This window comes from Aythya ferina (genome assembly GCF_964211825.1).
Source record: "Aythya ferina genome assembly, chromosome: 2".
NCBI lineage: Eukaryota > Metazoa > Chordata > Aves > Anseriformes > Anatidae > Aythya > Aythya ferina.
The window spans coordinates 133,933,232-133,958,984 of NC_140297.1; the positions used below are offsets into that span (position 1 = coordinate 133,933,232).

The window sequence follows — 25,753 nt, forward strand, 5'->3', positions numbered from 1 at the left end:
ATAGTAAGGGCCACATTCTGCTCCCCATCCCCTTCCACCAGTTCAGGGTACTGGGTATCCAGAGAGCAACTGGTTTTGCCACTAAAGACTGAGGCAAAGAAGGCATTAAGCACCTCTGCCTTTTCCTCATCTTTCGTAACTAAGTTTCCCCCCGTATCCAGTAAAGGATGGAGATTCTCCTTAGTCCTCTGTTTTGCGTTGATGTATTTGTAGAAATATTTTTTGTTATCTTTGACGGCAGTAGCCAGATTGAGCTCCAGATGAGCTTTGGCTTCCTTACAACATCCTTATAGTGTTGCGTGCCACTATAGTTAGAGTGGCCCGCCCTCTTTTCCAAAGATTGTAAACCCTCTTTTTTCTCCTAAGCTCAAGCCACGATTCTCTGTTCAGACTGGCCGGTCTTCTTCCCTGCCGGCTCGTCTTTGGGCACATGGGGACAGACCGCTCCTGCGCCATTAAGATTTCCTTCATGGGAAAAGAAGAAAAGAAAGGAAATCTGATGATGCATATGAAACTGCTGTTTGTTAGGGAATTAAGGTATACAATACCTGTCAATTCATTTTGCAATTTCTTTTCTCACTAGATTAATTTAAGGAAAAATTCATTACAAGTATGGTTGTACATGTTGTTTTTTTATAATAAATATTAAGTGTGAAACTGAAATCAAAATTCCAAGAAGGAAAAATTAAAATCAGCAATAAGCTATTGAATACAGAATAAGTCAGTTCTTCCTCTGGTCACCTTCCTCTGTTATCAAAGTTGAGGGTGTACTTCCAATGTAATTGTGCCTTTTCACTCTTCTAAGAATCAGTTTTTTGGGGTACTGCCTTCTAATTAAATCTCATTTTCATTCAATAACATTTGTGTCAAAATGCAGTCCTGAACCCACCTTCTATCCTTTACCATTATCCTGCTAAGGACTGATATTGCATTTTTCATTCTGTACCTCAGGAAAACACAAAAAAAGCATAATAGAATTTTAAGAAAAAATAAAATATCTGATGAACATGAGCAGATCTCTCATCTCTGTGTTATCTCTTGCCTTTACAAACTTATCCATTTGATGCATTTCATGAAGCAAAAATACTTGAGGAGTTTCTTCAGCTTTTTGTTGTAGCATTCATGTTTCCACAGTAAACTTCAGTATTTATTATTATTATTATTGTTGTTGTTGTTATTATTAATATTAATATTGGCATAGATATGTTTTTGTTTATTGTATCCAACACTTAATTTTGTTAAATGCTTCATAAATTATGCATCAAAATAAATGGTCATTATACCAATATCTAATTAACTGAATTGTTTCTGTGTTTTCAAGGCAAAACATGACACTAATACAAAATAAAAGGAAAGTGAGAACGGTAGTTTATACTGCCTAACAACAGTCTTTTTACCACAATCACTTTTAAGAAGAAACATCTAAATTTTGGCTGCTCTAAACATATAGGAATTTGATTTTTTTGATCGTGTATGTTTTCAAGTATGCTAAGTTCTTAATTAATTTTTTGTTTTTTAGGGGGAGGGATTTTTTATTTTTATTTTTTAAGGAAATAAATCCACAGTGCTAGCTACATACTGATAATCTAATTATATCACAGAATCACAGAATTTCTAGGTTGGAAGAGACCTCAAGATCATTGAGTCCAACCTCTGACCTGACACTATCAAGTCCTCCACTAAACCATATCGCTAAGTTCAATATCTAAACGTCTTTTAAAGACCTCCAGGGATGGTGACTCCACCACTTCCCTGGGCAGCTCGTTCCAATGCCTCACAACCCTCTCAGTAAAGAAGTTCTTCCTAACATCCAACCTAAAACTCCCCTGGCGCAACTTTAGCCCATTCCCCCTCGTCCTGTCACTAGGCACATGAGAGAATAGACCAACCCCCACCTCGCTACAGCCTCCTTTAAGGTACTTGTAGAGTACCTTAAGGTCGCCCCTGAGCCTCCTTTTCTCCAGGCTGAACAAGCCCAGCTCCCTCAGCCGCTCCTCACAGGACTTGTTCTCCAGACCCCTCACCAGCTTCGTCACCCTTCTCTGGACTCACTCAAGCACCTTGATGTCCTTCTTGTAGCAAGGGGCCCAAAACTGAACATAGTACTTGAGGTGTGGCCTCACCAGAGCTGAGTACAGGGGGACAATCACTTCCCTAGACCTGCTGGCCACAGTGCTTCTTATACAAGCCAGGATGCTGTTGGCCTTCTTGGCCACCTGAGCACAGTACTGGCTTGTATTTTAGACAACCCTGGTAAAGATGCTATTTCTGTAGACATATACTTGCAGTACATAACAGGGAACATTTAAGTGATATTGCATGTCCAGTGCACCAAGGCTCTATCTTTTCAATATTTTTCCCTTGGAGTGAAGCTGGCTTCAGAGGTTCTTGCCCATATCCTCCTTCCTATTCAGGAGGCTGTGCATTTCCACATCTTCCATTTCATACCTGTAGGATGGGTTGTTAATCAGATCATTAAAATATCCCGAGTTAAACCAAGTATTTTTGGATGTCACTTTCTAAGTTAGATGACTCTTGACTTATGACACAATCCAATGTAGACAGTTGTATCAGTGCAACCAAGAGATAGGTAAAGAGGTTGGAAACAAGCAGTAGTGCATAAGAAAGGAACTGTCTTAATACAACTTCTATCTCTGATGGAAATACATCATGGAACAGCTTCCTTGCCCCTGGCATTTCAGGATGCCAGGAGCACAACAGTGCAAGCAGCATGTGCCACTCTACAGACATGAATTCTTAGTTCTTGGTAGCAAAGCACACTTCCCCGTACACACTGGATTAGCCATCACATGTACATTAAAATATAAAGAAGATTTTTCTTTTCAGTGGTTATCTTGCGTTTTGTTTTTCTAGAATGTATAGTAAAATTAATTGAGATGCTGGTTTAACTTGTTCAGAAAAACAAGCTTTGTTCTGTCTTTTGAAAAGCAGCACTGAAGCTTTCATTCATCTGCTTTTCATCCAGTGTTCTTTTCTGGCCTGCTTTCTGCTTCCTGCCACACAATGCAAAATTATTATGAAAGCATTTAAAGTAATGACAACTATATTAAGAACACATCACTTCGGAAAAAATATTAACCATTTTTCTCTGTGTAGGCAAAAAGGGAACAGAAGTCTGCTTGAATTATAAAGGCCACACACACACCGGCCAAGTGCCACATGATCTCTGAAAATTAACTAATAGAGCCACAGCTGGAGACAGTCATACATAAATGTAATGCTCAGAGTGCTTATGAAGCTGTTTTTGGCTCTCTACACCCATACAGTTTTTTTTTCAACTAGATTGCTAAAACAGGTATCTTACAGGATATTGAACACTATGGCAAAAGATATATACTTAGGATATCAACATTGATAGGCTAGTCCATGAAGGCTTCCTATGTATATTCCATGGAAGAACAGAGAGATGCTTCTTCAGAAGCAGAGTCGGATAAATTAGTAGGAGCTTAATGTGTGTGATTTGTGTGATTTAAATCTCTCTTTGTTGTTTTCCACTCCCACCCTACCTTCTCTCTCTCCTCTCCCTTTAATGAAGAACCTAGGGAACGAATATCTAAGGTAGAAACAGCCACTGCCTTACTAAAGATAAGCCTTATTCCAGGAGAGCATATAAGCACATAGTTAATTTTAAGTACACAGGTAGGCACTGGAGCATTTTAAATGCATTAAAGCATGTCTGAGAATCTTGTTAGGTTGTGGCCAGTGAACCAAACTTGAGCAGTGACAATCTTGCAAGTTATTTTTTCTGGGCACCCAACTGACACTGGGGAATGAAGCAGTAACACAGGCTTCTGCTCGTCTGTGTTCGGCCTGAAAACATGGTCATAATGTCTGATCTCAGGCCAACAGAAGTTGATGGGAAGTTTATACTTTGAAGTAGACTTATGGAGCAGTTTTTATATTTCTTGCCCAGCTATGGGCCAATAAAATGGCCAAGGAATGTAGGACAGCTTTCAAAAACATTACAAAGAATATATGTGTGTCTTTGTGTGTGTGTATGAATGAGAACTACTGGGAGAAAAAGATCTGAGAGTCTGGGAAAATTACTTTCAAGTTAGAATATTGTGCCATGTATCTGACTCTGTGAAGTTTGTAACTATTTACTACTGCATTAAAAATAGTTGAGATACAAACTAACCACAACTGGTGTTGAATTGACACTAGGAACAATCAGATCAGATACTTAATATTGTTAGCCAAAGAGGCTATTAACCCCATGTAATAAAATTATATCTCCACCATGAAATGGCTAATTCTGAATTTTAAGGAAGTATAAAAGTAATGAGAAAAATTTGGAAAATGCTTTTTTTGAAAGGGAAAAATGTCAGAAAGTTTCCTGTTAGTATTTGTTATCTTTATAGTATTTGTTATATGCTCTAGCACACACAAACATAACTCAAGGCTCAAAACACTTTTCTCGTATAATGGGATATAATGAGTCTTTAAAGTAAGAATCAATCTGTTTGAATAGGAGGTACCAGATGTGTATACACTAAGATGAAAGAACAAGTTTTCTCTCATCAGCACGTGGAAGATTTATGTTTCTAATTCCTCCTAGAGGATGGAGAAGAAATATTCATGAACAGAAGGTAGGATACCGTATGGTCTAATGGATCAATCTAATGCTGAAATCCAAAAATTCCTGTGCTCATCCCAGCATTATTATAATGTTTTGAGACTCTTTTTTTTTTTTTTTTTGCATTGCAGTCCCCTCAGCTGTAAAACCTATGCACTCTAAATCTTTTATGGGGAAGACTAATTAGATTTTAATATATAAAATGTGTAAGGTTAGGAGTTAATGGGTAGGTTTCTTACAATTCTTACAATCACTTATGATTGTAAGAATTCACTTGTGAATCACTAATTGATTCTTACAATCACTTGAGATTCAGACTGCCCAAGAAGGAATGTGGAAGATACATGGAATATGCTAAGTACATGTAAGCATCCCAACGTATCCTGTATTGTAGGTTTATTTATGTGTATTTTAGGATTATCAGAGTGGATGGTTTCACCTACTTATTCCAAATAAAAAGACTTCTCTTCAGAAACTTTCTTTCCTTTTGCAGCCATCCATTGGAGGCAAGGTACAATATAGTATAAGATCTACTTATTCCCATTTATGCTATAGTAACTTTCCATGAAACCAAAGTTTAGATCATACACCTTGCTTGTGTGGAAAACAGGGTTGAATCTGCCTCCTTTCAGGGAGAGTTAAAGATAACTGAAATGCTTTCTAACCCCTAGGAGTCCAAAGGTGAGGCACCTTGCCTTTAGAAGCTCTCGTGGAACAAGACAGTTTCCACTGGGAGATCTGTATTTGAGCTCATTAAGGCCAGGATTTCATCCCTGTGCCTATGTCACTACTGGAAATAAGACTTTGGATGGAAAGTCATTTATGTGCTTCTAATATCTGGAATGTGTAGTATTTTGAAAAAAATACTCCTTTTACTCATCCATCAGCAGCAAAATGAGACACAAGATGAATCTGAACTGAATTATCTTCTGCACTTAAACTGAAGGAAAAACCAACATTTTATAAACATTTACAACTTTAGAATATAAAAAAGTCAGGATATATGCCAGATCAATATCCTTGATTTAGATTTTTTGACAAGTAGTTCCCCCCCCCCCCTCAATACACACACATACTCTTTGCTTCAGCTTGCCCCCACCTCTCCTGCCACATTTTAGAATTTGAAATTAAAAGCATAAATTATACGTTGTAGCTTGGAGCTAAAAAAATGATTCTGTCTCTGAATGTTCTTTTAGAACCACAGCCAGCCAAAACTAATTCAGCACAGTCTCACTGAAGTGCTTGGAGCAGTCTGTCTAAACAGCACAGGCCTTCTTAATTTACCAAACGCTCCCACTGCCTCCAATTAGGATGAAAGTGACTGTGCCATTGAAGAAAAAAGTAACTTGACTCTTTCAAGCAGCAGTTGAGAGAGTTTGAAAACTTACACGTAACAGGCTTTCAGACTCGGGTCAGCTTGATACCTTTGACCTTCTGGAGGGCCTAACAAAATGCCAGCGGGAACAAGAAATCTTCCCTGTTTGTATAGCTGCTGGATATCATGCACTTCATCTACCCTTGCAGAGACCTATATTTTATTACATATCAAAGTCACAAGGTGGATCATTTCAGAGGACTGACTCCTGCATTCCTTTTCAGGTCATTTCCTTGCGCAAGCCAGAGGACATCTGAACTCTCCCATGCTCCACTTGAGCTATTATTCTCATTGTCTTCAAAAACAGACACAGGCAGATATTTCATAAAAATGAGCCTCAAAATTTCCTGTGTACGGCCATGAAACAAAGTGCATCATACAGATCCTTAGCAGGAGAAGACTCATTTGATTGTTGTTAACAGTTAGGGTTTTGTGCTTGACTGCCTTTTCACAGTTCTAATGAAAATCTGTGGATGCAGAATTGAGATCTAGAGTGCTTGAATGTGGTATCGATGCATAGGCAGGAGGCACTGGAATGATGATTGCTTCTGCTTATCATCTATAGATGAGGGCATAATGGTGCATTAGATGAGTCAACAAAGAGAGAGAATGTAGATATAGAATTATTGTCTGTAGCATATGTTGACTGTGCAAGGAAAAAAAAAAAAAAAGCAAGTTTGCATTTTCCAGCTTTTGTGCACTTGACTTTGCAACTTTAGTAATACTCTTTTTAAATAAGTATATATTTTTTTTCTCTATATAGTATACACAAAAGTCATTCTTTTGTTTGGAACAAAAAACACAACTATGGCATATCATTTTCTGCAAGCTATGTAAACAAATTTGTCATGAGCAGCCACTTTATATTTGTAATCTATTTGATTATTTTTTTCTTGGGCCACCAGTATATGAAAATCAAGTAAAAACATTTTATTGCTTTTGTTCTTAAATTATGCCTGTTCCGCAAATAAATAAATAAATAAATAAATAATCATTTGATGTGGACTACTGGAATTATTATGTGAAATTTAAAGTATTTAGAAAGCATATATATATATATACACATATATATTGTATTTTCAGAAGGATTTAGCTTAAGTGTGAGATAAAAACTTAATTGGCATTTATTTAATCTGATTTGGCTTCCCTGTTACTAAATCTAATTTTATGTAATTGAAGAAGTAAGAGTAAGTAGATCTCAGAGATTTAAAAACTCAAAATAAGCCTAGAGGAACATGAATTCTGTATAGTAATCACATTTTTCTCAAAGTATATAGCTCTTAAGAATGTTGAAGGACTTAAAGATAAGTATATGAAATATTGGGCTCCCTATTCCATTGACAGGTTTTTCATGGGCTTTTTTTTTTTTTTTTTAATCCAACTTCCCTTTCAAATACCTAAACAGATGAAGCAAATTGCAACTATCAATAAGTTGCAAAAATACATATTTTACAGTGATAATAATATACAAAAATAATGATGTGAAATTATTTTGTATTTCATTCATGTAGTTGAGAGGAATGTCATCAACAAACATCTCGGTGATCCATCAAATAGATCTACTTCCTCTGTCATACGTTCCCATGGAAGTGTTAGCCTGGAATGAGAATGGGGAAGGGGAAGGATGTAATTTGAATCTTCACAAGGGAGTCAATTTAAAATATAGAAATTTCACAAATCAATAGTATTAAAACAGTTATTGAATTTAAATATTAATAGGATGGGAGGTATTGATGGACTGGAACCAGAGCTACATAAAGTGGAGCGCATTATATAGCTAAAGCATTAGCCTGAAATAGGAAATCTAATTTTCTTTCAACTAATATACCTATGAATTGGAAATATACCATTGTGACTCTGATCCATAAAAGTGGAGACTTAACTCAGTGAGTGCCATGTACAATTTATCTCTGCTTTTTGGCACTGTGGCCAAAACTTTATTGTGGCCACTACTTCAACATTAGGCACAAAAGAACCTCTGATTAATCTACTCTCAATGAATTACATATCTTAAATACATACACAAAATTTAAATGAGAAGTCTGGTTCTGTACTGCTGAAATCATGCTGGCTATGAACTACACAGTAAAATTCCTTTCACTTTCCTATCTGTCATATTACTAATCATGTTACTGCAACATAAAAGATGTTGACTTATCATTTCTTTCCATACTATAGCAAAGGTTTCATGTCATTGTGCTATGTCACAAGACAACATTGTTTATTGAATTACAATTTGAGTGGGGCAGGACTTAAATTTTTACTCTGACAATGAAAGTCGTAAGGTGAATATCAAATAAATTTCATAGAGGTACTCTGAATGTATCATGTCTGTAGTTTATTTCCTTGACTTCAGATTCCTTAGAATTTTTTGGCATTTTTCCCAAAGAACAAATTACAGAATACTGTTTCACCTTCTTTCAGGGAAGTATTGTTCATTGAGCATTATTTTTCAGCACGCAACTATAAAACAGTCTTGCATAACATGAAACAGGCCTGTGTCTATTAGAAGCTCATTTGAAAATAGACCTATTACAAGAGTACATTACGAGCATGTATATGGTAAATAGCTCTCAAGAATATGGAAGTAGTTTGAGAATTTATTTGATCATTAAAATGTATTGTTGTACACTGTACTCTTAACTTGGAATGGTAAGATCTTCAATGAGAGCAGGTTTACAGGTTTTATTGTGCCTGATCTTGCAGTAATTCTTCATATTTATGATGATGCATGCAGCACTACAGTTAACAGCTTTTGAATCCCTGGCCTGAGAATGTTTGTCATTCCTGAAGTCTTTCACAGCCTTAACTCACACCTGGATGCTGAAAACAAACTTACCTCAGAATGAGACACTCATCCACATACAGGATGAGTATTAAATTGCTTGTCTGCTTTTTCTTTGTTCCATTATTTTTATCCTTTTTTTTTTTTTTTTTTTTTTTTTTTTTTTTTCCTTCATTAGTATTGTAAGATTTAAAGGCTATGAGCAATATAATGCATGAAACACTGCTTCTCAGGGATCAGAGGAACATTTCCTCATTTGTGAGCACATACACAGGATCACAATCTCACCTGAAGTGGGGTAGTGTTATTATTTACCCATATCAGTTGCATTCTCATTAGGGCAGAAGTACATCTAGAAAGTAGAAGCGGTATATTTTTGGCTTTGCTCAGTACTCAATACAACACCATTGCCAGTGATTGGCTTTGTCATTCTGTGATGAAGTCAGGTGAAAGGTTTTGGTGAAATTTACACCAAAGATGGAATCTTAACTACACTACACTAAAGTGCTGGATATATTGTTGTTGTTGTTGTTGTTATTATTATTTATTAATAATAATAATTATTATTATAATAATTGTCGGTGTTGTTGTTTTGTTGTTGTTGTTATTATTTCAATTTATTTACTCAGCTTCTCATGTTTGTTAGAAGTACATACTGATACAAAAGCAAGGACAATCATGATTAATACTGTATTGGCTGTAGTGTTCAACACTGAACTTTTCTCTTTCTGTGTACCCTTTCTGTGATTTAGCTTTACATTTCCATCAGGTCCCATTGAGCCTTGTTGTTATTTATTATCTGAAGGAATAAAATTCCCTGTTATGCCTAAATTTATACATTTTAAATTATGGTATTTTCTTTCTAGAAGCCTGATAAATTTTCCTCACTAATGCATTTGGTATTTGCATCATTATCAGATATTTGTTCCTTTTTTTTTTTTTTTTTTTCTTCATTATTATGGGTTCTGTTTGAATTTTAACATATGGAAGGAGATGTGTGTGTGATAATATATGAAGTAATGTACACTTATATCCTAAACAAAAAGTTAGAATGAATATTGTTATCACTTGACTATACAATAGTGCAGTAGATGACAAGATTAATATTAATCACCCTACATTTAGAATAGCCTGCACTCATAAATAAATCATTTTGATAGACAAATGAAATGAAGTAAACAGATTATGATGCTCATGCTCATCAGAAAACTGGAATAGATGATATTCAGAAGGTAATAACAGAAAAAAAGGGAGGGGGGGGAAGCTGAAGTAAAAGACTAGACAGTCATCCAAGGTGTCCATGAAACTGGACAATGATTCAAAAAATCTCTAAAGTTTCCATTTTAAAAGTACTTTTCACTGTTGGATATAAAAGGCCATTTGTGGCTCCTGCAAAGCTATCAGTCATTGTAAAAGAATATCATACCGTGGGAAGAAAAAATATGAACATTTATAATTTGCAACCACGGTGATAATTTAAAGCTTAAATATCAAAGAACAGATCAATGAACAGAAATTACAAGCAAATGAGCTCAGTCCATCCATAGTTGTCTGAGATGAGCTGGATTATGACAGCTCTGAGAGGATGGGGATGGATTCATCTTGAGAGAAAACACACAAGTAGCAGCTGCAGCATAGGTGTGGCTTGTGGTATTTTTGTTAGACACACACACAGACACACAGAAAGTTCCCTGCTGCAGCAGAAGACATCTCTGCTTATATGATGCTCTGGGACGAGCTGTGTCAACCTTGTTGTGTAACTGATTAAGTGAGCCACATATTAATACCATCTCACATGTATCTAACCCAGTTTCTGGAAACATGGCTGTGAGCATGAGTGCATATGTTCATGTCCTGAGCAAAGTTCTCTGCAGCCAGTACCAGAATCACCAGACTACAGTAATTATAAGATAAAGTCCTATTTACTTGAGCTGTAGAAGCTCACTACTTTGATGTCTTAAGTCTTTGGTGCAACCCACATGACAGCTCAGATGACAGTCATGCCATATGAGTCAGGCAGGCAAGATTACACTTCTGGTACACAAACTATTTTAATTGCAATAAAGAATTCATAATAAGCCCAGTTGATCTTTGTTGTTTTGTCTGTACCAGAGTGATTAGTGACATGGGTAGGGTTAGATTGTTTAGCCAAAAGCAATTAATTTTGTTTTGCCAGTTGTGGGGAATTTTAACCTTAACATCAGAGTGCCTGTGTCACTGCCGATGCATGCAATGGATCAGCATTTAGCTTTAATGAAAGCTAAAGGAAAGTTGGGGGGAGGGAAGGAATTACTGACAAAATCAGTGTTACAGAATACCATATCAGACAAACTGTAGGCTTTTCAGTCCTGTTTATCTTACTTCAGAGTATTGATTATTTGCAATCAGCAAGACAAAAACTGCTGAAGGTGAAAGTCAGTTGAATTGAGAATAGGTTATTTATCATGTTAGCAAAGAATTCTTCTATTTATTTTTTTTCAGCTTTCCATTATTATAGCAACTTTCCTTTTTATAAGAGGCTGAAGATGTCTGCATTGCAGCATAATTGGTTCTGGCTGCTAGCCACCTGACAAAGTTAATTATTGATTGTCTGTGCATTGGTCCTGTGAGAGAATCCAATGTCTATACAAATTAGTTGGAGACAACTGTCTTGTAAAATAGTCAGAATAAATCCTTTATACCTTCCTAAACAGAAATGTGATAGATTATTGGCTTTTTGAGGGAAAGGGCAAAGTTTAGTACTAGCTTCTATTCATAAATGACGAGGCTTCTTCACTACTGAACTCAATTCCAATCAAAGGGTACAAGCATTAAGGAACTGAATTCACAGATGAGTCTGAAGAATACTAATTATTTTCAGACCCATCCCACTTTAATAAATTATTGGTGATAACTGGATTATTTCAGGTTTTGAAGGACTGTGATTATTGTATGCCTGTTATTTTATTTCAGAATGTATTCCTCTCATTATATTTTGAGTTAAAATCAACAGATTTTACTATATGCAATCTCACAAAAGTTAAGTTCATGTTGCTTAAATATTTAAACACTGAATGCTTATAGATTTGGAAGAAGAAAATTAAGTCTTCAAAAATAAATAAATAAATAAATAAACAACCACACAATATTCTTGTGAAAGCAGATGAAAACATCTTCCATTGGATGAACAATACATAGGATGAACAGTGTCATCAGATCCAGATACATTCATATTAGCACACACACAAATGCAAGAACCTAAATACTTGTTTTGGCTAATCTTTAATTAGAAACATGTGAAAAAAATACTTTTCTTTCCCCCTGCATTTATTTACTCATGGTGAATCACAAGACATAAATGAAGAAATAGAGACAAGCTCTGAGCTTTGGTGGTGAAGCAAACTTCAAAGAAGTGGAGAAATCCCTGTTTAGCAAGGCCTGTTGACACATCATTTTACTCCGTGTGCTGAAGTTTCTGTTCTCACTCCCCCACCAGTTCTTTGCCACTATCCCTTTACACGTAGGTTACCACCACTGGAAATCAGCAACTCATCCAAACCTTCCCTGCTAAGATTCAATTCAAATAATGTTGGGAAGCTTAAAGTGTTGGTCTTTAGTAGCTTATTTCTCTTTGGGACTGAAAGTGATTAGGGAGTATTCATACAAACAACTCTGCTGGTAAAAAGGCAATAGAGGCAACTGGAGGCAGGCTGGAACAATTTTTTTTTTTTTTTTTTTTTTTTTTTTCCTGCACAGCTGCAGTCAGAAAGGGATGTGTGAACAAGCCTTAAGGCTCCACAGCTTCTTTCCAGAGTTATGGTAGTCTGGTCTTCTCCTGCTAATTCAGATAGCTGCTATTGCACAAGAGAAACTGTGGGTGAGGAGGCAATAATGTGTCTAGCAGGAGATCCTTTGATCTTTCCTCTCCCTGGTCTCCCATGAAATCATTTAGTTCTCCCTGAGCAGAGGCTTTGTGTTATATTCACTGTGCAGGGACCATCCAAGAATTCAAATGTTGAAACAAACTTTATGAAATGCCTATTTATGAAAAAGCTACAAATTTAAGAATGTATTTTCATGTTGAACACAACTGAGGCACAAATCTTCTTGACTTTCCCACACATACTTCAATGCTGTTGTTCTTCAACTGTTAAAAGAAATGTGTCTCAAGCTTACAGGCAGAACCCTGAAAACATGACCCAAATCCTTTGAAATTAGACAGGTAAGAAAAATCACCATAACTGTTCACTTTTAATACCCCCCAGCCCAAAGACACACACACACACACACAATTTTTAAAAGAAATCTTATAGTATTGGAATTATAGCAGTTATATTTCAAAGATGAGAGTTTGCAGTCTTATAATGATCAACATTTTACACCAATGACTATAATTGTCTGCCTTAGTTTAATCTGGCACCAGGTTCTAAATAAGAGAGTTGCCCAAGGGAGTACAAACTATGTTGAACAGAAGTAATTTCTTTTAGAAAAAGAAGCACAAAATTCACTTCTGGTCTCATTTCACTTATGTCTATCTTGCCGTCATTACTTAAATCAGTGAAATTGCACTGACATAAAATGAGAATAAAATCAGCTCTACTGCATAGATGTAATAAAATCTAGTGCATGTATAAATGTTGAGATCTCACAGGACGGTGGCCAGGAAGCCTTGGTAAAGATTAAATATGTTAAGTAGTGTTCAAATATTCATTTATGTTATTGACATGAAAGTTCCTCTTTTAACCACTCTAAATCTTATTTCTCATCTTGTTGTTTTTTTTTGTTTGTTTGTTTGTTTTTTTTGTGTGTGTGTTTTTTTTTTTTTTTTTTTTTTTTTTTTTTGGGGCGGGGAGGGGTCTTCACATCCTAGTTTTCTCTATAACTTATGCTGGAATGTAGAAAGAAAAAACAACAACAACAACAACAACAAAAAAACACATGCAAATAATTTCATTCTGCAAAATAAATAGCAAGACAACAACAACAACAAAATAACATGGAACTATATATATAATATTTGTATATTATATTTAGAGTATGAATAAGTTTTAACACTTAGCTAAAACTCTAGCCACTGAAATCTTTAAACTTCTGCCATTGAAACAAACAGGTCAGTTTTTCACCAATATCATTTTGTGAAAAACCTTGAAAACATGCTGAGCAGAGTTAAGCAAATGATATTTAGAAACTTTTAATATTCACTTGATTCTGTGTTTTTTTTTTTTATGGGCAATCTTTAAAGACCAGCTGTTCAGCTTATTTTCCTGGCTTTCTAGTCAAACTGGCTGATTTGCCACTATATGCAAATACTAGGTCCCTCATAGGACAGAATGACATTGAGGAAGATTAGCAACAGGACAGAAATGCTTTCTGGACAGGCACAAGGTTTTAATATGTACATTTGTTTATACACACTAGAAATCTAATATTTGTCATTTGTCATCTACCTTCAACAGGTTTAGTATGGATAGCTCAATGCTATTACCTAAATATAGTCAGTTGCTTAAACTGCTGCTTAAAGGTACTCTGTGGTATCAGAGACATATATGCAAGGATTGTATTTGTGATGAAGATCCCACAGGAGATTCATAACCCTCTGGTCTAGAAGCTGAAGGTGTGGTGAAATACTGAGGGTATCTGAATGGCTCATTCATGTTTGATAGTTAATACATATACTGCCAAACAGAAGATTTTAAAAACTAACCTTCAGTTCTAACTAAATGTAGCCCCATATGGGCCTGAGTCTCATTTCTTACTGATTTCTTTGCTCTGTAACTCCAGTAAAACCAGAAATGCATTCTATTTACACCACTGTAAGTGATTATAAAATCATTGCTTCTGGCACTATATGTAGCAGGATAATATGGAGAAAAAAATGTTTTTCTAGCCTACGCCACTAGATCAAAGGAATGCAAATGAAGCTAACCATAAGCCAGCTGACTCTTGTATTTCAGAGATACTTTTAACAATGTTTAATATTTTCCAATCTCATCTTCTGAAAGGTTTGTATGGTAAAGGCAAACAATTTGCTCCTGTAGTCAAGACTTCTGCTTTAGTTGTTTGAGAAGAAAGTTAGGTGGTTTAGGTCCTTAAAAAAGTTAGAGCAAAATAGCACCACTTTAGGTTGTTTACTGATACTGAAAGGTACCTACGAAGCATATTGTTATATTATTGAACTTTCTACAAAGACTTAGTTCTTTTTTTTTGCCATTAGGTAAATCATTTGATAATACAATGGCTGTGTTTCTTACTGTGAGGTTCACGGGGCGTTCTTGCTAATACAGGAGTCATCCTGTTTTGAGACCTCTTCCTTCGCAGCCCTTCTTCCCCAAGGTGACTGTCACTGAGCTTTGCAAGAGTTTGCTGCTGTGAGGCTGTTACGGACCTAGCATCCATCTTAGACGATCAATATGTATCCTTAACAGCTGTGGAGGAGAAGAAAAGAATACAGTGACTCCTTTCCAATGAGCTGAGGCACTATGCCAGCTCATACTGGCATTATATCTTTGCTTGTTAATTTAGCTGTTTGAGAATCAGATCTGTAACTGCCACAGAACTGTCACCAGGGTCTTACATCACACAGGGAGTAAAAAAAAAAATAAAATAGTTTACACTCTTTAAATCTAAATCCCAGCGCAAGTCAGCCAAATGGAGGAATTTTAGCACTGAAATATGCCTTTCTATAGCTGTGACCCTAGTTCTAATTTTTCAAACAGTTAATGATAACAACATTAGATCAGACCCACAAGATCAAAGCAACTGGGAGGATGGAAATGCAAGAGATAAAGACAGATGAATAAAAACAGACAGCTTACTGCTGTTAAGAGTTACTACTGTCTAGCAGCTGAGCTCTGGTAAATCCATATTCCCAATGACAAATGAGAACCTCATAAACTCACTAACATAAACCACCATTATGGAAGGAAAGAGAGGGAGACTTTAGAAAGAATCTACAGTTTTGGTTGAGATGATACTTTTAATTTTATCTTCTTTTGCTTGGGTTGATTTTATTACACCTTTACTGGATCCTGAAGCAATATAATTCCCTATATATTGATCTGCTAATCTTTTGCTTTGCACATTTTTATACTTATTCAAGGAAACTTCTACTTTATTTGTATCACTCAAGGACTTAAAAATACACAAATTTGAACCTTACAGTAACTTCATGGACATATATGTCTACCATACTAAGGTAACCAGTCTACCATACTAAGGTAACCAATGCAAAAATCAAGCCCACTGAATATACTAGTGGAGAAGTATAGGAGAAAGGAACTAAGGAGGAATATAATGAATTATAATATTGGCTGGATCATAGGCAGAAGATAATCTGAAGGGATGTATTTTGGAAATACTGAAATATGTGAACAGGGTTGATGGTCAGTTTTGTCAGTACAAGTGGTAGAATTAAAAAACATAGGGCTGAATATGTTTTATTTTCTGTTGTATTCTTGGTAACATGCATCAGTATGCAGAAGTAATTTAACCAATGAGCTCTCAATTAAGCAATCTAGTCAGTCATACTCTGCAGTAAAACTAAAGCTAGGCTCTTCCAACTGTCTTCAGATGCACTCTTTTTGAGCACAAAAGCTCACTGAGATAACTGCTTCACCTCTCATCTGGCATTTATGGAGACATGTCAGCTTGAACAAATTCTTAGAGTTTTTGGGGATGGAAAAAAATACATCTAAAGCAGCTTTAATACTATCAGCAAAATCATTTTCTGTCTTTCCTTCAGTCATCTTTCAGACACTTCTGAGAACAGACATATTACTTGAACTTGAACTTTTTATTTTAAAGAATACAATATGATCTTTTTAACATAAGCTATTTTTCTTTTTCAAAATGTTTTGAAGTTATATTTTTTTTTTCTTTATCATATATTTATTTATATAAAGATATTTTTTAATGGCAGTAGCCTTCATACAGTGCTTGTGGTGATGTTCATATATGAAAACCATTTATTAGGGCTTGAAGCCCTAACAGCTCCAATGCCTCATAGCTCAAAAAATGGCCATACCTGTCTTTGCTATAACACAGCCTAGTAGAGACTACAGTCATTATTAGAGGTTATAGCCAAAACTACCATTCAAACCGTTCCCAGCTACTATCAGTTGATGTTTTATAAACTTTTAAATTAGCGAAAAGTACTTTTCTGAATATTTAAGTGCTCTGATTCTTTAAAAAAAAAAAAAAGTTTTTATTACTTTCTTCAAAGTTTTATAAGCTTTCCATAAACTTAGTGACTTGTTCAAGTATATTTCAGACACAGTGATCTGTTCAAAAGGCAAATTCAAAATGGAAAATAACAGTCAAGCTGGGACATGGAAATCTTAGTGCAACATAGTATGCAAGAACTAACAGCTAGTATTACTGACCCCAAAATACTATATTTCTTTTTGATATGAGTTTTACTTGAGGGTTCTGAATATTTTTGGTTTGCTTAGATGACATTAAAATGAACTTTCTGTTGAGTAACAAGCACTGAGGTTTTATGTGAGGCTGCCAGAAAATCCAATCCAGGGATTAGTAGTTTAAGTTTCTAAATTATAGTGCATATGCTTCAAGTAAATTATAAATTGAACGGATAAGCACGATGATAAATTAACTCTTAACAGCCATTTTTTTTTCTGAATAGCATGATATATAAGATGTGTATAATACAAGTCACAATAGCCACAGAAATTACATTACATAAGCCTTAATTTATAGTGAAATTATAATGAGAAAACAATTTTAAACAGTTTTTATATATGGCAAAGTCTATTCATAATCCAATTCAACTTTACTTTTCTCCTTATGCAGCATTAAATTGCTATGTCATCACAATTATTCCAAAAGTTTTATTTATTTGCAAAAATAAATCAACATAAAGCAGAGTAAGTCCAGTAAATATCTATATCTGAAATGCTTTATTTGATCTGGAGTTTTCAAAAAGTGTAAATGAATTATATCATTTTATTTATTCATTTTCATTGGGAATTTAGCATCTAAATCCCTTTGGCTTCCGTGAAAAGCCTACTTAATATTCTTTGCATGGTTGCTTCACATAGTTATGAATGTATAATGCATTACTTAAATGTCACTGGAAATATTACTGAATGAAAATAAAGAGCCTATGGTACAATAAAACATGTACTTTCTAGAGATAATATTCCTTGCTTTCTCAGTGGTATCAGTAGTACTGGAATCTTGCTATCCCATGATAAGGATATCTCCTCTGTAAAGGATATATGTAATAGCTGATGATGAAATAATTCATCTTTTGCTAAGAGCCATTTGGTGTTCAACATGCCATTTGTCCTCAAACTAGACTTTAACTAGAATTTAAATGGCAGATGGCCTCTTGTTAGCTCTTTACACAACTGGGAGAAATGGAATGGATCAGGCAAAAAAGATGGTTTTTGTTCACAGATTGGAAAGGGAAAAGTATTCTGTTGTACCTCTCTGCAGGGAACTCTGAAGCTCAGGTGGGCTGAGCTAGTCAAACTTAGTCAAACAACCTAGAGCAACCTCCTTTTGTTGTTATAATCTGCTCACCAAAGTCAGTTCCACCAGTGAACAGTTGATGACTGAAAATTAGAGAATGATTAGAGAATGAGAGTAAGACAGTTAAAGCTTTCTTAGTCTAATTAACTCTGCAGATTTTCTATCTGAAACATGGTGTTTATCAGTTGTCTTTGACTTAGAGAAGGTATATGTATATTAAAAAAAAAAAAAAAAAAAAAAAAAAAAAAAAAAAAAAGAGGTGTAAAAATAAAGGAATCTGCAATAGTTGCAACCATCAGTGTTCTGCTACTTTTTCTCACAGCAGATGCCACAGAGGAGATACGGGCTGTGGCCCATGGAGAGCCCCCACAGGGGCAGGGCCCAGGCCAGATCTGCAGCCCATGGAGAGGAAACCGCACAGGAGCAGTGGGTCTGCGGGGAGCTGCCACCCATGGAGGACCCATGCTGGAGCAGTTTGCTTCTGACAGATGGACCCCGTGGTATGGACCCATGTGGGAGCAGTTCTTGAAGAGCTGCTGCCTGTGGACAGCCGCCACAGGATAAGTTTAGGAAGGACAGCATTCCATGGGAAGGACCCCACATGGAGCAGGGGCAGAGAGTGACCATGAGTTGCAGAAACAAAGCATTACAGACCAACCACCAACCCTATTCCCTGTTCCCTGGCACTGCTTGGGGGGAAGTGGTGGAAAAGGCTGGATGGAAGGGGAATGTTGTTTTAGTTTTATTTTGGTTCTCACTGCTCTAGTCTGTTAGTAATAGGCAATAAATTATATTAATCTCTCTATGCTGAGTCTGTTTTGCCTATGAAAATAATTGTTGAACAATCTCCCTTTCCTTATCTCAACCCTGAGTCCCTTCCATCATATTTTTTCTCCCTTTTCCTTTTATGAGGGGAGTGAGAGAGCAATTGTGGTGGAGTTTAGCTGTACTTCAATTTGAAACCATCACATCAAGTGAAACAAACATGGGTTGGAGGATTCATAATCTGCATTCTTGGATAAAAATAAAATGTCCTTGTGGAGAATACTATTACAGAGCCAGTGCTCAGTCACCTGCACACTAAAGAAGTGTTGCCTGATGAGCCTCTTGGAGCCTCTGGGAGCCTCTTGTTTTTTCAGTTTTCTCCCACTTACTCTTGTCCTATCACTGGGCACCACTGCAAAGAGCCTGTCTCTGTCCTTTTTGCACCTTTGTTATTTATATACATTGATGAGATTCCTCCCGAGTCTCCTCTTCTCTAGACTAAAATGTCCCAGCTTTCTCAGCCTTTCCTCACAGAAGAGATGCTCTGGTCCCTTCATCATATTTGTAGCCCTTTGTTGGACTCTATCTAGTATGTCCAGGTCTCTCTTGTATTGGGGAGCCCAGAACTGGACACAGTGTCCTCACTGTGCTTGAGCCCACTAGGGGTGGCTTCATCAGTGCTGTGTAGAGAGCAACACCTTCTTTGACCTGCTAGCAATTCTTCTAATGCAGCCCAGAATGCCTTCTTTGTGACAAGGGCACTTTTCTGGCTCACATTAAACTTGGTGTTCTCTAGGACCCCAGCAGGTCTTGATGCCTGGGTTTGTCCCTCCCTGTGAGCAGGACTTTGCACTTCTTGTTGAACTTGGTGAGGTATCTGTCAGCCCATTTCTCCAGCCTATCCAGGCCCTTCTGGAAGACAGCACGTCTCTTTGGCAAAACAACCATTTCTCATAATCTCTTTCTCATCATCTCCAAACTTGCTGAGAGTATACTCTGCTCCATTGTCCAGATTATCAATGAAGTCATTGAACAGGACTGGAACCAGTATTGACCTCTGGGGTTCTCTGCCTCCAAATAGACTTTGCATAGGGAAAGAGCCTGAAGAAAAGCTGAAGCTGAAAGACCACTGGAGGGAAGCAAATATAACCAGCTCCTGGAAGTGTGGGTCCCTTCCTAGCAATCAGGATGTGTTTTTTTGTTTTGTTTTGGTTTTTGTTTGTTTGTTTGTTTGTTTGTTTTGTGGGATTGCAACTCCATGCAGATGGGATGCACAACTGTAATGAAAGGAACAAATACCAAGAATCACATTAAGCCCATGTTGTTTGTAAAACAATATTTTTTTTATTATTTTTTAAGTATTTCCATTGTTTTACTTAGTAACTTCGAGACTTGTTTTAGTTTTAATATATTTTGATTCAAGTTTTATTTAAATCTTCCTTTTCAATTTAAACATTTTTTGAGTCTTTCTAGAGCTAGGAGGTTCAGTTTATTTCTCAAAGACATGGATGACTTGGAATGATTATGTCTCTTTCTGCTTAGCAATATTTTACTAATGATCATCTGGCACTGCCTGCTCTTTCAAATGTTAATTTTCTCAGCCTATGCTAGCTATTCTTTACAGTCTCCTCAATATTGCTATGATTATCAAATATCAGTAAATAATACACCTAGATAAATAATGTTTTGCTAATGTTTTATCATCAAAATACTGGATTCAATTGTGGATCCCATTGTCAATGCTATAAAGTGGCACTGGAGAAATGGAAAGGGGGAAGAGATGTTTATAAATCTGGAAAAAATAATTAACTTCATATAAAGAATCATATCAGAATTGTATTCTCTTTTACATTTATTCCTGTTGTCTTTGTAGTTCAATCATTCAATTCAGGAGCAGAAAATAATTAACAGACAGGGTACCAAGGATGTTTGAGCAGCTAGAGGTAAATTTAAGCTTACCCTTATTGAATTTGGAAATAATTCCTGGGAACTTAGCTTATAGAAGCTCCATATGAATCTCCATATGATGGTCAAGATGTACTCTCAGGTACTTCCATTGCTCCATTTTCAAAAGACTGCTCTTCTGACTTAATGAATTTTTCTCATTCATCGTATATCACAGTAGAAATCTCTATCAGTCAAAAGAAGTTGAATTTTGAAATGCTCAGCACCTGTGGCATGTTGATTAGTTTTATTGTGTTCTCTGTTCTGATATTTTTAAATATAGAAAGTGAAGTAATTCATTCAAAGATGACCACCTGAAAACTGAGACTGTGTTGGTTAAGATCTGTTACAATGCACTGGAATGTGTTATGTCTTTCTACAGTTTACTCTAGTAATAATTAATGGTCATCAAGTAAACTGATTGGTATTTCCACTTTTGCTCTGGGCTCTTAAGGTCTGTGTTATTTTCCTCCTTATATCTATTACTAGTGTGTTAGTAAGTGCTTCAGACTTTTGCAGTACCCTGGACCCTTATGCCTTTTTAGCCACTCCAAGTAGTACCGTCTTTTCACAGTTGTAGCTCAAATAAAGTATCAAAAGATTCTGATGAACTCTTACTAAGGTTCAGATCTAAAGAAAATATCCAGAGAAAGAAACTATTAGTTTTTGTTGTTGTTTGTTTTGTTTTCTGTGAGTGACATAAAGTTCAGAAACAAGGCTTTCAAGGTGCTTGATTAAAAAGATAGCTACTTGTCAGTTTGAATATGGAGCTAAAGGATGAAAAGAAAGCTTAAAATTGCCTGGTACAGGAAAATAATAATAATAATAATAATAAAGTTATTTTCTTAATAGCAAATATAGGGGTGATTAAATCTGCCAGACCAACAGTCCTGGCAGTAAATGCCCTTCATCAGTTCCAGGTTCTTTTATGCCAGAGCAGCCTATCAGCCATGATGTAGAACTGCAGTTATTATGCCTGTGATATTTAGTCTAATGACTGCACTGTCATTCAGTCTTGTCTGTGGGGCAAACCATGTCTTGGGCACAGAAGGAAAGTAGATCGGTAGATTATATTGTAGTAGACTTTTGGCAATATGCAGTGTGCAGGAGCTCAGATCTGTCTCTGTTGTTAGGTCCTCTCTTTGTCACTCTTGTTTTCTACTGTCCTTATGTGCTCCTTTCTCTTCATGCATTGGGTAACAATTGTCCAGTCCTTACTAAGCAACAACTAGAGTTCTTGCAAATTTGTTACTGCAGGAGAGGCACGGCTCTTTAACCCACCCAAACTCAGGTTTCCTGGTTCTTAGGACATGTCAGTGCTATGTAGTACAGCATCGCACACTGTAATAGAAGCATCAGATGCACTGAACCAAGAAGGATGTAACTGAGCAAGGACAAATATCATGCTTCCAATCTGCAGCACAGACAGGCCTACTCAATTGCATCTAACTCAATACATATTATTCAGTGGGTCGTATTATTGAGTGGGTCTTGCACTGTAGACTTAGTTTCACTGTCACTGAGCCTGAAGTATGCTATAAAATGCTAAGCAAAGGTTTGTCCTCAAAACAGAATCAAAAGCTGCAGTTTGAAAGATGAAATCTTGTGTTACTCTAAAAGGCCTTACCAGAATGCCTCATCTTTTATCTTTCTTTCCTGTTTCCTTAATCATTTTAGGTTCAAATTAATTACTATTAGAGAACTTGAGGCACAGTTTTCTCAGATAAAGAAATGTGTACAGTGAAAGGTGAAAGACCATCTGGAGCTTGGATTGAATGATATTAACAATCTGACTAATGGTGTAGTGTCTAAAACTAAAGAAGGAAATACCAAGCCAAGCCATTAGGCAAATGTAATCCATTACAGTAACAGACAGTCCAGCGCTTCAGGGAGATCTTTGTCTTTCTCATTTCTCTCCATCTAGCTCTTTTAATTTGTGTTTTGTAGCTATCTGTCTTCAGTTTAAAACTGCATTGTTGTCCATTCCTAATCTTATAATCATGGTTCCTTTCTCTTGTTACATAAACTTCAGTAACTGTTCCTCCTAGCTACTTTTGAAATAGTCTCTGGGTTGAAGTACATAGTCTAGTTTTAATTGCTTAGGAACTACAGAGTAAAAAAGTAGTCATGTGGAAAAAAGAAAAAAGAAAAAAAAAAAAAAGAAAAAAGGAAAAGAAAGAGCAAAAAAAAGAGAAAAAAATGAAAAAAAAAAAAAGATAAAAAGAAAAAAATAAAAAAAGAGAAAAAGAGGAAAAAATAAAAAAAGAAACGAGAAAATAAACAAACCAGAAACCAGAAAACAAAAACAAAAGCAAAAACAAACAAACAAAAAAACACCCTGCCCTGAACTAATAACCCAATAAGCAAAAACAATGAAATTGCCTTCTAAAATCCTACTGTCTCTATTGCTCCTGTAGGCACCATTATTCTCTGAGCTTTTTGGATTGTTTTCAGAGAGAAATTAAAAGAATGGAAGAAAATTTGTAGTGGTTATGGGCTCTTAACTAACCATGCTACAGAAAAATTTGCAGGACTGAGGGCTTCATCAAGAAATTACTCTAACAGTTGATGTGGTTCTTCTGCTCTGCTCTACTTGTTAATATTTATTAATGGCCATTTTCAAAATTATAAAAAGGACCATGTAGGAAAGAATGAAAACAGAGAAGTGATAAAGCAGAAAAGGAAAAGAGTAATACAAGAAAAGGGATAGATGTATAATGCAAAACAAGCAAACAAATTGGAGCAATAGTATAAAACATTTGCAAAAGTATTGAAGAGAGGGGCAAAGAGAAAGAGGCATGTTTATCTTTAAACAGAAGGAAGAAAAAAAAAAGATGAATTCATTTATTTCTTTGGCATATTAGAATGGTGCCTTTTTGTAGGAGAAGGTAGGTGTGGAATTCAGACAAAATAAAAATTATCTCTACATTAATATTTGACCTACTTTTATTGAAACAGAATGATTATGTATTACCTATACAACATAATGTGTATTTATGTAAGTAGCCCAGTTTGAATAAAATGCATAGTTTCTGTCAGCAGTGTTATTCAGGACCCTTCAAGCTGCATGTTCAGAAATGTCTAGTCAAATCTCACTGTGCTTTTTTTTTTTTTTTTTTTTTTTCCACCTAGGTTCAAAGGATTAAAACTTTAGCATCAAATCCTTCATGAACAAGACAGAAAGAATTTTTCTGACTCTTTTACCTCCAGTAGATCAGCTGGTAATTACAAACAAGTCTGGTCTGTGATTGTATTTACACAGATTCAAGACTGAAGAAAGTAAACGAAGTGTGTGTGGTTACTGTGCATGTACATAAATCAAGATCTAAACGCAAACCACTGAAATCAGAATATGTTTCATAATAAATAGAAGGAATTAAATGTATTTCTATACAAAGCCAAGCTTAAAAATCTTTAAGAGCTTAGATTAAATGATAGTTATACTTTGTGCAGGATGAGTTCACCATGATGAGATTCACCCAAAATGCAGCCTTCTTGAATTAAGTGAACTATACACTGAGAACCAAGCCTATCAATGAAAGGTTTGTCTGCAGCATCTGTGGTAGTAGAATCACACCAAGAAAATTATTTGTGTTATTTTTTTGTCCTAGGTTTCCAATGTGTCTATTTCCATTTCTGTGTATGAATGCAGGAGTTCAAATGTATAGTAGCAATCATCTATGAGGAACAAGTTGGAAGTTAGATTGCTTTGGGGATTGTTATCAGAAAATTTTAAAAGTCCCAAACAGAGGAGTGATATGAACTCCCTAGATGAAAAAAACAATACTTTTCTTAACCTGTTTTTTTTTTTCACAGATGCGATTCTCAGGAAAACAAGCTAATCTTTTTCTCTTTCTCTCTCTCTTTAAAAATACAGAGCTGTGGCAGTCATGATATTTATTAATTATATTTTCTGCCAATAAATATAATTTTTATTTTCATAAAACTGCCCATTTTGATCTGTTCCTAACCTTGGCAGTATATGCAGTACTCTTTCCTATATATTCTTCTTATTTGGGCTCTTTTTCAAAGGCATCTAAAATGTTGAAATGCATGTGGCCCCTTTGGCAGCTGTGATAGTAAATTTGGAAAGTTCATTTTCAAGTGACTGACATGTACACATAATTGAAATGAATTAAAACAACTGTTAGCTTGAAAGTATGGTAAAGGAGTTATATTTTGCCACATGCCTACACACAAATCTACCCACATCTACCATACATTTAGCACAGTTACTGTATTCTTTTATTTATTGGTATTATAGCTGGGACAAATATTCCACTCAAAGAAATATTCCACCAAGGAACTAATTTTGCAAACAGAGTACAATATGTTCTACACAATTTACAATGTGTATTCAATTAAGGTTATTGATTTTTAACATAATTCATACATTTTCCTAACATTCGGGATGAAAACCACTTCAAATATTTTCTCTAAAATATAAAATCTTTAATAAATTAACTTACAAGATAAGTCTGGATGTTTCCACTTCTAATAGTCATGTGGGAATTCTTGAAGATTTGGTGGAAAATGAAGTATGGTGATGTTGGACAAGGAGGTCGTTATTAAATCTTTGTTTCTTATCTTCCAGGTCACAATGAGAGAGATAAGACAACATCCTCTGTAAATTTCTATCCACTCAGTAAAACCATAGAAAAATAAATAAATAATATATACACTATTTTTTCTTTCTATGTCTCTTCTTATAGCCATTTTCTTCTATGGAGTTTTTCTACAATATATAATAGCTTACTGCAGATCTCTTCAGCATATTTATTTTAACGTTCTGTATTGTTACTGTCACAGCACTGTC

The 25,753-nt window shown here is 35.6% G+C and overlaps 1 protein-coding gene and 1 long non-coding RNA gene across 2 annotated transcripts in view; one reads left to right on the forward strand and one right to left on the reverse strand.

The window, feature by feature from the left end:
• The window catches only part of LOC311431319, a 110,238-nt gene extending 103,911 nt beyond the window's left edge, over positions 1-6,327 (forward strand). The window contains exon 6 of the long non-coding RNA XR_014689343.1: positions 6,197-6,327. This is a non-coding gene — a long non-coding RNA (uncharacterized lncRNA). The remainder of the gene's footprint in view (positions 1-6,196) is intronic.
• The window catches only part of CNGB3 (cyclic nucleotide gated channel subunit beta 3), a 663,489-nt gene that overhangs the window by 389,495 nt on the left and 248,241 nt on the right, over positions 1-25,753 (reverse strand). The gene's annotated exons all lie outside the window — the stretch shown is intronic.